This window comes from Nansenia antarctica (assembly GCF_963989245.1).
Source record: "Nansenia antarctica genome assembly, chromosome: 9".
Taxonomy (NCBI): Eukaryota; Metazoa; Chordata; class Actinopteri; order Argentiniformes; family Microstomatidae; genus Nansenia; species Nansenia antarctica.
The window spans coordinates 1,988,952-2,003,713 of record NC_137679.1 but is presented as its reverse complement, the minus strand read 5'-3'; positions in this window follow the sequence as shown (position 1 = coordinate 2,003,713).

Below are 14,762 nucleotides of genomic sequence, written 5' to 3'. Positions count from 1 at the left end.
GTATATAGTAGTAATGTGCCTCGGTATAATAGTAATAGAAGTACAGTAGTCATCTTAATTATTTGTGTTCTTTATTGCAATGAATTCAATGAAATTCCAACGTTTCCCAGTGCCTCTTCCGATCATATTCCTATGGTTCAGGTTGTCCTAAGCATTTTCAACTCTTTTTATTATTCCCTGAGTTAAAATACTTAAAGCAATTCATCATCAAGTATTGAGCCCTTGTGTAAGTTGAGTGAGTTAGGATCAGGAGGAATGAGAGGGAACAGTGACCTAGAGCTTCATGTTCTCCAGACCAGTGGTGTGGTCTACGTGATACGCAGGACTAGGCCGTATACCCACTAGGAAAGGCCAAGGATTTCCATATACCCACTTAAACATGTGTGAGGATACGTGACAGCGTTTTGTGACAGAACTTTCATTTCACTTTCATTCATAAAATTCACCCCGTCTGTGTTACGAAAAGTTTCACCAAAAGTTTGGAGTGAGATTTTTGGGTGGTGGAGCGACCCAAAACTGTGCACGTTTTGGCAGCGGCGGCCCCTCTCTCCCACACAATTATTTGTGCTAGTTTCCTGCAATTTTACATGTTGTTCATAATAAACCAGCACAAGAAATGAAAATAATTGGAACATTTGATAAAACAAGACAAATTCAGACAATATATCATATTTATGAAATCTTAATAAACAAATACAGTAGCCTACAGAGTCTAAAAGAAAATTGGGCACCATCAACAGGACTCAGCCCCTTGGTCAGCAGCAGAAAGACCCTTGGTCATCATCTTATATAAATAGTAAGGGAAACATATGAAAATCTGCGAAGTAAATCGTTACCAAGACATTTCTTCACCAATGTGTTTCTAAAGGTGTGTAATAACATGTCCTAAAAGGTTGAAATTCAACTCCTGTGGGAAACCTCATAAAAAACTGCTCAAAGTTGGGGTACCGATACCCGATTTTCGAAAATTCGAAAATGCTTAAATTGGACTTGAGTAACTTTTGAGGGGTCAAACTAGGCATTTTTCATGATTCTGAGTTGATTGCAAGCATTTATTTGTCACCAAGAGCACTTCCTGGTGCAATCCCCAAACCCCCCCCCCCATCCCCATTGGTGGTTGGCATTCAAAGTGAGGAAGTTTGGAGGTAACAGGTAACATTAGACAACATTAGACAGCACCAGCAGAGAGGCACTATGATGGGCATGGACACTTAGTCATAGGCCTCACTACATGTGGAACAATAGAACCAGGCTGCTTGAGCTACTCATACAGCCCAGCAGAGAGGCACTATCATGGAGGTCATAGCTCCAGAAGAGGGGTGACTGGTAGACAGCTAGGCCCAGTGAGGGCTCTCCTAATCGGACTGGCAGTGTATCACATATAGCCTGGAGGTCAGAGCTCCAGAAGAGGGGTGACTGGTAGACATCTAGGCCCAGTGAGGTCACTCCTAATCGGACTGGCAGTATATCACATAGTACCTGGAGGTCAGAGCTCCAGAAGAGGGGTGACTGGTAGACAGCTAGGCCCAGTGAGGGCTCTCCTAATCGGACTGGCAGTGTATCACATAGAGCCTGGAGGTCAGAGCTCCAGAAGAGGGGTGACTGGTAGACAGCTAGGCCCAGTGAGGGCTCTCCTAATCGGACTGGCAGTGTATCACATATTACCTGGAGGTCAGAGCTCCAGAAGAGGGGTGACTGGTAGACAGCTAGGCCCAGTGAGGGCTCTCCTAATCGGACTGGCAGTGTATCACATAGTACCTGGAGGTCAGAGCTCCAGAGGAGGGTTGAATGGTAGACAGCTAGGCCCAGTGAGGTCACTCCTAATCGGACTGGCAGTGTATCACATAGTACCTGGAGGTCAGAGCTCCAGAAGAGGGGTGACTGGTAGACAGCTAGGCCCAGTGAGGGCTCTCCTAATCGGACTGGCAGTGTATCACATAGAGCCTGGAGGTCAGAGCTCCAGAAGAGGGGTGACTGGTAGACAGCTAGGCCCAGTGAGGGCTCTCCTAATCGGACTGGCAGTGTATCACATATTACCTGGAGGTCAGAGCTCCAGAAGAGGGGTGACTGGTAGACAGCTAGGCCCAGTGAGGGCTCTCCTAATCGGACTGGCAGTGTATCACATAGTACCTGGAGGTCAGAGCTCCAGAGGAGGGTTGAATGGTAGACAGCTAGGCCCAGTGAGGTCACTCCTAATCGGACTGGCAGTGTATCACATAGTACCTGGAGGTCAGAGCTCCAGAGGAGGGGTGACTGGTAGACAGCTAGGCCCAGTGAGGGCTCTCCTAATCGGACTGGCAGTGTATCACATAGTACCTGGAGGTCAGAGCTCCAGAAGAGGGGTGACTGGTAGACAGCTAGGCCCAGTGAGGGCTCTCCTAATCGGACTGGCAGTGTATCACATAGTACCTGGAGGTCAGAGCTCCAGAAGAGGGGTGACTGGTAGACAGCTAGGCCAAGTGAGAGCACTCCTAATCGGACTGACAGAGTAGCAGTTAGGCCCTGGAGGTCAGAGCTCCAGATGAGGGGTGAATGGTAGACAGCTAGGCCCAGTGAGAGAACTCCTAATCGGACTGACAGAGTAGCAGTTAGGCCCTGGAGGTCAGAGCTCCAGAAGAGGGGTGAATGGTAGACAGCTAGGCCCAGTGAGAGCACTCCTAATCGGACTGACAGAGTAGCAGTTAGGCCCTGGAGCTCATGTGACCTCCAGCATAGGGCCACAGGCCTAGTCACAGCACCCATGGAAGGTGTGTTGTCTCTGGGCTGTGTGTCTAGCTGAACACCTCTGGTAGTCCTTGGTACATCTCATGTTGGTACATCTCTTCCACAAGCTATTCAGCTTCACTTTCATCTCCCTTTTCTTAGGCCTCCATAACAGGTAAGTTACTGCCCAGCAGAGTGTCTCTCTGAGTGAGTAGCTGAGTGAGTAGCTGAAGCAGCCTGGTTCTATTGTTCCACATGTAGTGAGGCCTATGACTCTGTTTCCATGCCCATGATAGTACCTCTCTGCTGGGCTGTGTGAGTAGCTCAAGCAGCCTGGTTCTATTGTTCCACATGTAGTGAGGCCTATGACTAAGTGTCCATGCCCATCATAGTGCCTCTCTGCTGGTGCTGTCTAATGTTGTCTAATGTTACCTGTTACCTTTAAACTTCCTCACTTTGAATGCCAACCACCAATGGGGGTGGGGGGGGTTTGGGGGTTGCACCAGGAAATGCTCTTGGTGACAAATAAATGCTTGCAATCAACTCAGAATCATGAAAAATGCCTAGTTTGACCCCTCAAAAGTTACTCAAGTCCAATTTAAGCATTTCCGAATTTTCGAAAATCGGTTATCGGTACCCCAACTTTGAGCAGTTTTTTATGAGGTTTCCCACAGGAGTTGAATTTCAACCTTTTAGGACATGTTATTACACACCTTTAGAAACACATTGGTGAAGAAATTTCTTGGTAACGATTTACTTCGCAGATTGGTCAAATATCTGGTAAAATGCCCTTACTAAAAGTGCATTGCTCATAGATGGCTATCATGTTATACAGTACATACCAGGGTTTTTCCTCGGTCAGAGTGAGGCCTTGGCGGTTGATCGGCCAATTTCTTTTTGAGGGACCCCCAATCAGTGTGCGAATTAAATCACGGTGTGCTCCTGATGGAAAAAAAATTCTGGACAATTTCGGGGCCGGTGGCTTTCCGTGCTTTTCGCAAGGCAAGGCGCGCGTGCGATTTTCCGTTCTACGTTCTAATGCTTTGACTTTTCTTTCGAAAAATGTGAACACAAATGTGAACACCGCGTTGTATAAAATCAATGACACATCGCTAGTCAACTAACACGGCTTGTTTTGTGAGCCTGCTAACAATGTACAGTAGTGTTCTAGTTAACTAGGTAGCAGTCCAATCCATTTCGCTGCTGTATTTTGGCTTGACTAGCGAGTTTGTGTTGTGATTCTCAACAACATAGTTTCACCCTTTTCCATAGTTTTGATAAATAAATGTGTGGACTGACGATGTAGCGCAGCCTAACTTATTCTAATAATTATTTAACATACTTTTATTCTGATAATTATTCCCCCCTCCTCCCAGACAAGGTCACATTATTATTGGATTGGTTGTTTGGTGCCGGGTGAAGTTAGCTAAACGTTTAACCTGCTAGCTAGCAAGAGAAACATCATGTCACTCTCCAAAGGTCTAAAGAGGAAAGTTGACGGTGAAACAGGGCATTTAAAGAGGAATGGACAGCGAACTATGCGTTCATCCTACCTGGTTTCATCAATGCAAAGCCGTTGAGAGACTCACATCTTCCGTGCTCACAATGAATGTTCCCTTCCACCCAGTGGTGTGCCGTCAGGGCCAGCAAGGCCTTCTCTGCTGGCCTAAACATCATCAGAATATACATTTTATTTTAATATATTTTTTCCACAAATATGTATTAATGATTCCCCATAGTCTATTCTCTTCATTTCATAGCTTTCCTCTTGGTTGCGCTGCTTCCAGTCTCCGATTGAGATTTGGAGGGCTGGCCTTTATGTTAGAGCTTTTATCCAATCAAAATGTGTTGCTAGGGGGCTCCAAAATCTGCCTGCCTGCACGTTAAGCGGTGCCGCCGATTCGACCTGTAACTTAACGTTGGAACGAGAAAACCTGTGGCGTTCCTAGTAAACCTACGTAGATGCGAGCAAAAGCAACAACGGAGCCTGCTGGAAGGCTCAATGATGTCAGCACCCAGCACGTCTTTTGATTGGATACGCACTATTGATACGCACTATTGATACGCACTATTGATATTCACTATTGAGATGCGTATATGCCGGTAGATGTGAAACTTTCGAAAGTGCGCAGGGAAACGGAGCATCACAACGAAAGCTTTCGTTGACTGATCGATAATACTGATCGATTGTGTCCTGTTTTTGGGTAAACAATAACTATCATTTAGGGGACACGATGAAAGCACCGAGTCCACAAACAGAGGAAACTACGTTGAGCTTATTTCTTTTCTGGCTGAAAACAACCCAGATTTACATTACCACCTGTCCACAAACAAAGTGTTTACTGGGACGTCAGGCAAAATACAAAACGACCTGATTTTTGCTATTGCTTAAGTGATGGGAGAAGAGATCAAAATGGAGATTAAAAAGGCACCCTTTGTCGCTATTATGGTGGACGAGACGACAGACGTGGGTAATGTAGCGATCTTAAAGATGTTAGTTTAACACTCTTCATTGTAAATGCGGATTTATTGATTAAAAATGCTTCGGAAATATTAATATAACTCTGTTGTACTTGTCTGACTATGTTAAGGTGATGTAACGCCCGGTTATACTGTGTTTCTGTCTAGTTTCTAGAGCCATGGCGTCATAACGATGGTATTAAGAGGTAGAATAATTCAGGTAGGAATGTGTCGGACATCACTGAAGGCCTAGGTGTGAAATGCACCGCCCGCCACTGCTTCCACCTATACATGCGAGTCGTCCTTTTCGTCAATGAATGTGATAAAGACGCGCTAGAGGAATCGATTGGTGCATAAAAACCTTGAGAACTGCCGGATTAAATAATAATAAACAATAATAATACATTAGACTTATAGCGCTTTTCTAGACACTCAAAGACGTCCATATGATAGCCAACAAATAGTGACCGATGGGAGATGCCAGTTTTCTCATTAAGTGAGATTTAATAGCCTAATATTATTTTTTCTATTTTTAATGAATGGCTCATTGTAATTATTATCCCTAGTAATGTAGCGTGTTTGCTCTGTCGTTACATGTTTTTCAGGAGCATATAGGCTAAGCGGATTCATTATTTTTTTTGTTTGTTTTGCGCCGATTTAGTTGTCAATGTTTTTCATAAAATTAAACTGCATTTGCTTTGTTACTGTTCATATGTGTGGTGCATTCACATTCACATAGCCTATAAGTAAACATTAAGTTTGAATTATTTACTGAGCTGGCGTTACTTTTTTCAAACCACACACCGCATGTCGGCTATTTCAGCACCACGCATTGTCCACCTACTTCTCACTATGAGGGGTTCAGCGTCAGTGCACCCCGCTCTGTTACTGTCGCATAGTTGTAGCCAATAAAGGCCTATATGTAGGCTATATAGGCTATTATATATCATTTATATACCTAATACCAACATCAAAATAGATTGTATGCCTCTACAAATCATATTACACCAGGTAAAATCCGTCACAACTTGGAATAAATCCATCGCAATTCGGAATATTTTAGAGCTCCCCCAAAATTTCACAAACCATGTTTCCAGGGGAGCTCATGTCACCACTAGGTGAGCTATAGCTCCCCGAGCTCCCCCTTATTTCGCACCATGCCCCCAATTGTTGTATTTGTATTGTAAATTGTAATTAATAATAATTATTATAATAACCGTTTCCACACTCGTGTTGAATAACAGAAGATTAATGGAGGGGAAAGACATGAGTGTGAGAGGACCCGAAAAAGAGAACAGAGAAATGTAAACCAGTAACTTTGCTACCAGGGTTGCCAGACGGAATTGACCATTTCCAGGCCAAAATGTACAAAAGAAGAGATTTGGTGAGGCTGCATTCTCATTTTCATGCACCCAGATTGTGGAATGCACTGCCAGTTTACATTAGGGATGCAACCTCAGCACATAATGTTCAAGTCAAGACTAAAAACCCATCTTTTTAATATTGCCTTTGAATGACTAAATAATTAAATTAAGATTATAAAAACCCATGTGATCTCCAATCTGTTTACAATCCCTCCAACACAAATTTTGTTATCGTTCTGTTATATTTTGATATGATAAAAGGAGTCCTAAAATATCTAATTTTTAATTTCCAATTAAATTCTTTCCATAAGGGGCTATCTCTCTGTAGCGCATACTACTTGATCTACTTGATCCAAGATGGCTGCGCGCTTAGACGCTGCGGCTGGAGTGGCTTCAAAACTGGTGTTTTTTTGTGATTTTAAGTGCATTTGTATGTACATTTTTATTTTAGTACTTATAGGCAGTGGTGTGCCGTCAGGGCCAGCAAGGCCTTCTCTGCTGGCCTAAACATCATCAGAATATACATTTTATTTTAATATATATTTTCCACAAATATGTATTAATGATTCCCCATAGTCTATTCTCTTCATTTCATAGCTTTCCTCTTGGTTGCGCTGCTTCCAGTCTCCGATTGAGATTTGGAGGGCTGGCCTTTATGTTAGAGCTTTTATCCAATCAAAATGTGTTGCTAGGGGGCTCAAAAATCTGCCCGCCTTCACATTAAACGCTGCCGCGGATTCGACCTGTAACTTAACATTGGAACGAGAAAACCTGTGGCGTTCCTAGTAAACCTACGTAGATGCGAGCAAAAGCAACAACGGCGCCTTCTGTAAGGCTCAATGATGTCAGCACCCAGCACGTCTTTTGATTGGATACGCACTATTGCTACGCACTATTGCTACGCACTATTGATATTCACTATTGAGATGCGGAACTATGCCGGTAGATGTGAAACTTTTGAAAGTGCCAGGGAAACGGAGCGCCACAACGAAAGCTTTCGTTGACTGATCGATAATACTGATCGATTGTGTCCTGTTTTTGGGTAAACAATAACTTTCATTTAGGGGACACAATGAAAGCGCCAAGTCCACAAACAGAGGAAACTACGTTGAGCTTCTTTCTTTTCTGGCTGAAAACAACCCAGATTTACATTACCACCTGTCCACAAACAAAGTGTTTACTGGGACGTCAGGCAAAATACAAAACGACCTGATTTTTGCTATTGCTGAAGTGATGGAAGAAGAGATCAAAATGGAGATTAAAAAGGCACCCTTTGTCGCTATTATGGTGGACGAGACGACAGACGTGGGTAATGTAGCGATCTTAAAGATGTTAGTTTAACACTCTTCATTGTAAATGCGGATTTATTGATTAAAAATGCTTCGGAAATATTAATATAACTCTGTTGTACTTGTCTGACTATGTTAAGGTGATGCAACGCCCGGTTATACTGTGTTTCTGTCTAGTTTCTAGAGCCATGGCGTCATAACGATGGTATTAAGAGGTAGAATAATTCAGGTAGGAAATAGGAATGTGTCGGACATCACTGAAGGCCTAGGTGTGAAATGCACCGCCCGCCACTGCTTATAGGGAACGGTTGTGTAAATAGTACCTACAGCAGGCACGACTTATTAGAAGTTGGCACGCAAAACGAGAAGACAGTTACAGCGGAGTTCCTGAAGCAACAAAGGATATATCACGAGATCGCCCGTTTACCGGGAGAACCCTGGTACTCAGTCCCTTCCCTGAGGCGCAAACGCCGGCGTAAGGACAGCAAGCAACGACGGGGCTGCAGAGCAGGCCTGCTAGCTAGGCTAAGGAGGAGCCCAGACAAACCTGCTTTGCCGAGTATTTTCCTATCCAACGTCAGGTCCCTGACGAATAAGATGGATGAACTGAGACTACAAGTTGCCAAAAATAACATCGTGGGAGATAGCTGTGTGATTATTCTTACTGAAACCTGGCTAAATGACACTATCGTGGACTCCGCGATTAGCTTGGAGGGCCGCACTCTACATCGCGCTGACCGAACGCAGCTCAGCGGCAAGTCCCGCGGGGGTGGGATCATAATATCGACGAAGGATAGCTGGTGCTTAAACACGAAAACTGTAAGTAGCCACTGTTCCCCAGACCTGGAATACTTGACTGTTAAATGCCGACCCACATACCTCCCGAGGGAATTCAACGCGGTGTACATTACATGTGTTTACATTGCGCCTAGCGCGGACGGTAGCCTAGCATTGGCGCGGCTATATGACGTCATCAGTGGTCAACAAAGCACAGACCCACAGGCAATTCACATTATAGCAGGAGATTTCAATCATGTCGACCTGAAGGCAGTACTACCCAAGTTCTATCAGCATGTGAAATGTGCAACAAGAGGAGAAAAAACACTGGACAAGGTATACACCAACATCAAACGTGCTTACAAGGCTAGTCCGCTAGCTCATCTAGGCATGTCTGACCATGTGTCAATCCTCCTGATCCCAGCATACACTACCATGGGGAAAAGTGCTCCCATCACCACTAAGACTGTCAGAACTTGGCCAGAAGGGTCCGCTCCACTGCAGATCTGCCTAAATGACACCCCATGGCAGGAATATGAGCATGAGGACCTGGAACAGTACACGTCGTCGGTTCTGAACCACATAGTGAACTGCACCAACTCAGTCACCGTGGACAAACGGGTCCGGGTCTACCCCAACACGAAGCCATGGATGACTGGGAAGGTCCAAAAACTGATCAACGAGAGGGACAACGCCTTCTTTGCAGGGAAGAGCACACCGCTGTACAGCACCACCAGGGCTAACCTAAAGCGCGGAATCAAAGCGGCCAAGGCAGACCACAGAGAGAAGATTGAGGAATGCTTCCTGAGCAACGACTCCAGGCGGATGTGGCAGGGGGTTCAGCACATGACAAACTTCAGAGCCAACAGGCTCACAGCCGCAGAGGACGACCCCCTGCTGGCGGGAAAGCTGAACACCTTCTACGCCCGGTTCGACGAGGGGCGAACGGAGGTAACCACAACACAAACCCGGGGGAGACCCGGAGCTGGAACTTTGGAACTTTAGTGCAGCAGATTAATGAAATAATCGTTCGCTTGGTGATACAAGCACCAAATTTGGCACACAAGTGCTTTGGGACCTACTCTCTCAGAAAAGTACGGTTTCCACTTGATAAAACAAAATGGCCACCATTTTTCAAGATGGCCGCCATTCGAAATGGATTCAAACGCTGAATAATAATTGACTGAATAATCCTATTTTGATGGCCTATACATTGAAATATATGTTTTTGAGTGTGAGAAATCCAATTCTGCATTTAGAATATCAAAATTATTGAATATTATGGTGATAAAATGGGAATTAAACTAAAAACACTCTCTTGGTGTTGTTTCCGATACGCAAAATACGCATATTGCATTTAAGCAGTGCTACAAATTTATTTTATTTTATCATTTCAAAAAGGACACAAAATAACCAGAATGATTGAGCAATTTCCTAAAAGATGCATTAAAGACATTAGTTTCACTTTTGGCTATTGGACCTGTAAGCTACTTGTAGGGAAGGCCACGTAGAGGCAGTCTTTGTCTCCCCCCCAATTTTTTGTTGTTGTATTTTGTATTATTATTATTATTATTATTATTATTATTATATAATTTTTTTCATTTATACTGTAGTTAGCGGAAACACAGAAAACATGTCCAAGCATAGGCTGCATTGTACAATTCTGAGCAAAACATGGCTGGCAATCATGGCTGTTTCTTCTTTTAGTCCTCACATTCACAGGCACACAACTGGGTACACTTCAGGCCGAATCGATAACATTTGCATCGTCCTCTGCATTCAGTCTTGCAGCCGCATTTCGTCAACTGCTCACACGTCTGAACAATCGGTGGAAGGGTTGTCCAGACCACTTGCCAGACCTCACCATCTTTTTTCCAGCCCCAGTTGGCAGGGCTTTCAATTTGCATTTTGCACACTGTTGCCTGGCCCCATATGCAGGCAGCTTGGAAGGCAGACCGTTTCACATGCTGAACGAGGGATGCGCTTGTCGGTGGAATGGCATCATAAGACCTTTGCTTCCGCGCAAATAATTCTAGTCTTGCCTCATCAACCTTGCCTGTAGTGCTCTGCTTGTCATACATGGTGATGACAAACTTCTCAAGGATGTTGAGGTCTGCATCTTCTATGATAGGTGGGTACTGACTGAGCTTTTTGAAGACAGGGCTCACTTCAGGGCAAACCTCCCATGCTTGCCATGCCGTTTTTTTGCCTTTGCCACGAAAAGCTGACACAACATCACAGCCAGTGAAGGCGTGAAAGAACAGCATGCCACTGGATTTCTCTGGGCCAAGAGAAAGCACCATGTCATGGATAGGCAACCACTTAATGGACTGACCTTGGCCAAATTCTACCCAAAGCCTTACTAAGCCTGCATCCTGAAGAGTCGCAAAAACATTGACTGCAACAACAAGAATATCTGTGTCGCATGCCTTGATCAACACAGACTTCATCTGTTGCTTGGCTGCATGAAGAGTATGTATGAAGATTCTGGAGTCAGCTTCCTCATGGTTACATGGACTTAAGCCTTCAAGGCTGATGGGCTTGTTTGATAGAGCCTGCTCCCCTTTGGTCACAACTATGACATTGTTGGGACACAGGGTCACTATCTTGTCGGCTAGGAACATGAAGAGCTCAGTCTTGTTGTTGCTGTCTCGCAGGAAGCTTTTCCAGTTGGGTGGCAGTTTGTTTTTGTCTGTCACTCTTCGTCGACCTCCCATACCTCTGTTTGACCTAGTTTCAGCCTTCAGGCTTGAAGTCCAGTAGACATCAAAAATGATATCTGTTCGCTCATACTTTGATGAGTAGGTCTAGATTTTTGGAACTACATCCTGGACAGCATATTCCTCAAAGGTCTTTGATGTCGTAGGAGACAATGAATGCACAAGAGAGGAACCATCAATGATAATGGCATCACATTCTGGTTGTTTGTCAGGAGGAGAAATGGTAGCTTCCAGAATTTTTGAAAGCTGAGACTTCTGGCCAGAGTGGAGTTTCCCTGTGTCACTCAGTGCAGCAGGGAAAGGTTGATTCTCATGCTTAAAGAACTCAAGCAGGTCACACTCTCGTAATTGGCACGATATAAAAAGCTGCGAGAACAGACGACAGTCATCTTTGAGTACCTGCTTCTTCATGTCACTGGAAGCTGCAGCTGCCTCTTGGCGAAAGAAGTCGGCTTTGTTCTTTTTAATGGGCTTATAGAAGGAACCCTCATCCCCCAGACCATTGAAAAAGTCTCTGAAGGCAGCTTGACCTTTCTCAAAGTGAGTTCTTACAAGCTCAGCAGCACTGGGATGTGCGATGGTTTTTGTGTCCAATGTGAGCAGATCTTTGGACTCTTCCTGGAAAGGATTGCCCAGATCCTTCATCACATCAAACAACTTTTGGACCTTGTCAGTGAAGGACTTCTGAGACTGACTGGTCTGCTCATGATGCCTGACATCTTTGTTTGCTTCTTTGACTTGAGATGCCAACTCATACTGGTTGACTAACTGGCTAACTTCTGGTCCAGACACCATCCACCGCCTCAATGCAGATGGATCCTCTGTAAGGCCAATGGCACCACCATCACCTTTAACAACTGCATTGGCCTGCTCGTGAGCTTGGTCAATGGGTAAGCCTGAGAACTCCCTGTGAGTCTTGTGGACCACAAACTTTCCAAGCTGAAATTCTTGGAAAACCTGAGGATGAGTTTGCTCCAAAGACGCCAATTGACACAATTGAGTTCCAGTAAGGATACATTCATTTTGATGTTTGGACCATTAACCCATTTCTGTTCATTCAAGTTCTACTCCAAAAAACTTTCTTTTGCATCTGATGAGGTGGCCATCTTGAAAAGTGGCAGCCATCTTGGATTTTCAGCTGGAAACCGTACTTTTCTTAGAAAGTACATCCTGGACATCATTTGTGCCAAATTTGGTGCTTGTATCACCAAGTGAACGATTCTTATGAAATATTGATTTAATCTGCTGCACTACTTGGAACTTTTTACTTATTGAGCCGGCACTGTTTTATCTATTTATTTATTGAATGTTTTCTGTTTTCTGTATTGAATGTTTTCTGCCCTAACTGAGCTGTTTGACAACAAAATTTCCCCATTGGGGACAATAAAGGTTTTTAAAAAAAACACCACTCTCTCCAGCTCTCAGCAGCCTCACCCTCACAGAGCATGAAGTGAGACGCGTGCTGAAGGCGGTGGACCCCAGGAAAGCCTCGGGGCCGGATGGCGTCCTGGGACGGGTGCTGAGGGACTGCGCCGACCAGCTGGCCGGGGTTTTCACCAACATCTTCAACCAGTCCCTGTCCCAGGCCACCATCCCACCCTGCCTGAAAACCTCAACTATCATCCCAGTCCCGAAGAAAAGCACCGTGAGCTGCCTAAACGACTACCGCCCGGTGGCACTCACACCAATCATCATGAAGTGCTTCGAGAAACTAGTCCGGGCCCACAGGAACACAGCAAGCAGGAGATACTGGTGACCTTCTACCGCAGTGGAGAGCATCCTCACCTACGGCATCTGCAACTGGTTCTCCAGCTGCACAACAGCGGAGAGAAATGCGCTACAGAGAGTCGTGAGAACAGCACAGAAGATCACCGGCGCCCCCCTCCCCTCTCTGGAAGAGCTGTACAACACAGGCTGTCTCAGGAAGGCCTCCAAGATCTCCAGGGACCCGACCCACCCTGGGTATGAACACTTTACCAGGCTGCCCTCGAAAAGGCGGTTCAGGACCTTGGCCGCAAGGACAAACAGACTGAAGAACAGCTTCTACCACAGGGCCGTCCAGGCCCTGAACACAGCAAAGACCTAGGTTACCCTGTGTCCCAAAGAACTGGTACGCCAGTTTGAACAGGTGGGTTCTGAGTTGACTTTTGAATGAGTTTATAGAGTATATAGTTTATACTTCCACTGATCCTAACTCTTTATTCATCTTTTACCATTCTTGGGAACCAATCATATTACACAAGGATGTAATCCTGAATGTTTCTTTTGCTCATGTTTTGTTTTGAGCTTTTTGGCACTGTTTGTATGTCTTTAAATGTGGGTATGTTAGTATGTTGAAAGGAAGGTTGGTTTGAAAAAAAAAAGTATATATAATTGTTTTCTATACATTCTATCACATGAAATATACCCAATAAAAAGATATACAAAAAAAAACTGCCACTGTCATCTTAATTATTTGTGTTCCTTATTGCAATGAATTCAACATACTAACATACCCACATTTAAAGACATACAAACAGTGCCAAAAACCTAAAAACAAAACATGAGAGCAAAAGAAACATTCACTTTTACCAAAATAAAGTTTCGAACCTGAGATTGAATATATATATAATATATATATTATGCATAATATATGCAACATGTCATCGAGAGCTGACTTTTTACAGCAGCCTACCCCTAACCCTAACCCAATGTTGTAGAGGTCAACTTGCCTTACACGAAACCTTTTTCAGTTCTTCCAGGGATGTTTCCAGGAGAGTCTGGTCCATATGGCCGATGGGAGCAGGAAGGACCCTGCCTGCCAACCAGAGCGATAGCAGCACAAACACAGTCCTGAAGAAACACATGGTGAAGAGAGCGGAACACTCCTATCACTCCTATCCTCCTCACAGTCCTGAAGAAACACACGGTGAAGAGAGCGGAACACTCCTATCCTCCTATCCTCCTCGTACTGAGCAGGTCTGTTCCGTGAGGTGAGATGTGGAGAAAGAAAAGGACATCTCTAGATGAAAACACACCCACACACACACAAACCTAGGTAAACAGGAACACACTGTTTACCTAGGTTTACCTCTAAATGTGTGACCATAACCCCAATCCTGGTTTCACTCCACCGCTCCCGTATTGATACTTTTGATTGTTCTTAAAGCACTGAACAGTTGTAGATGTGTGCTATATATACTATATCCTCACCTACTGCATCTGCGTGTGGTTCTCCAGCTGCACAGCCGCAGAGAGGAATGCGCTACAGAGAGTCGTGAGATCGGCCCAGAAGATCACCGGCGCCTCCCTCCCCTCTCTGGAAGAGCTGTACAACACACGCTGCCTCAGGAAGGCCTTCAAGATCTCCAGAGACCCATCCCACCCTGGGTACGAACACTTTGCTCGGCTGCCCTCGGACAGGCGGTTCAGGACCATGTTCGCAAGGACAAACAGACTGAAGCTCAGCT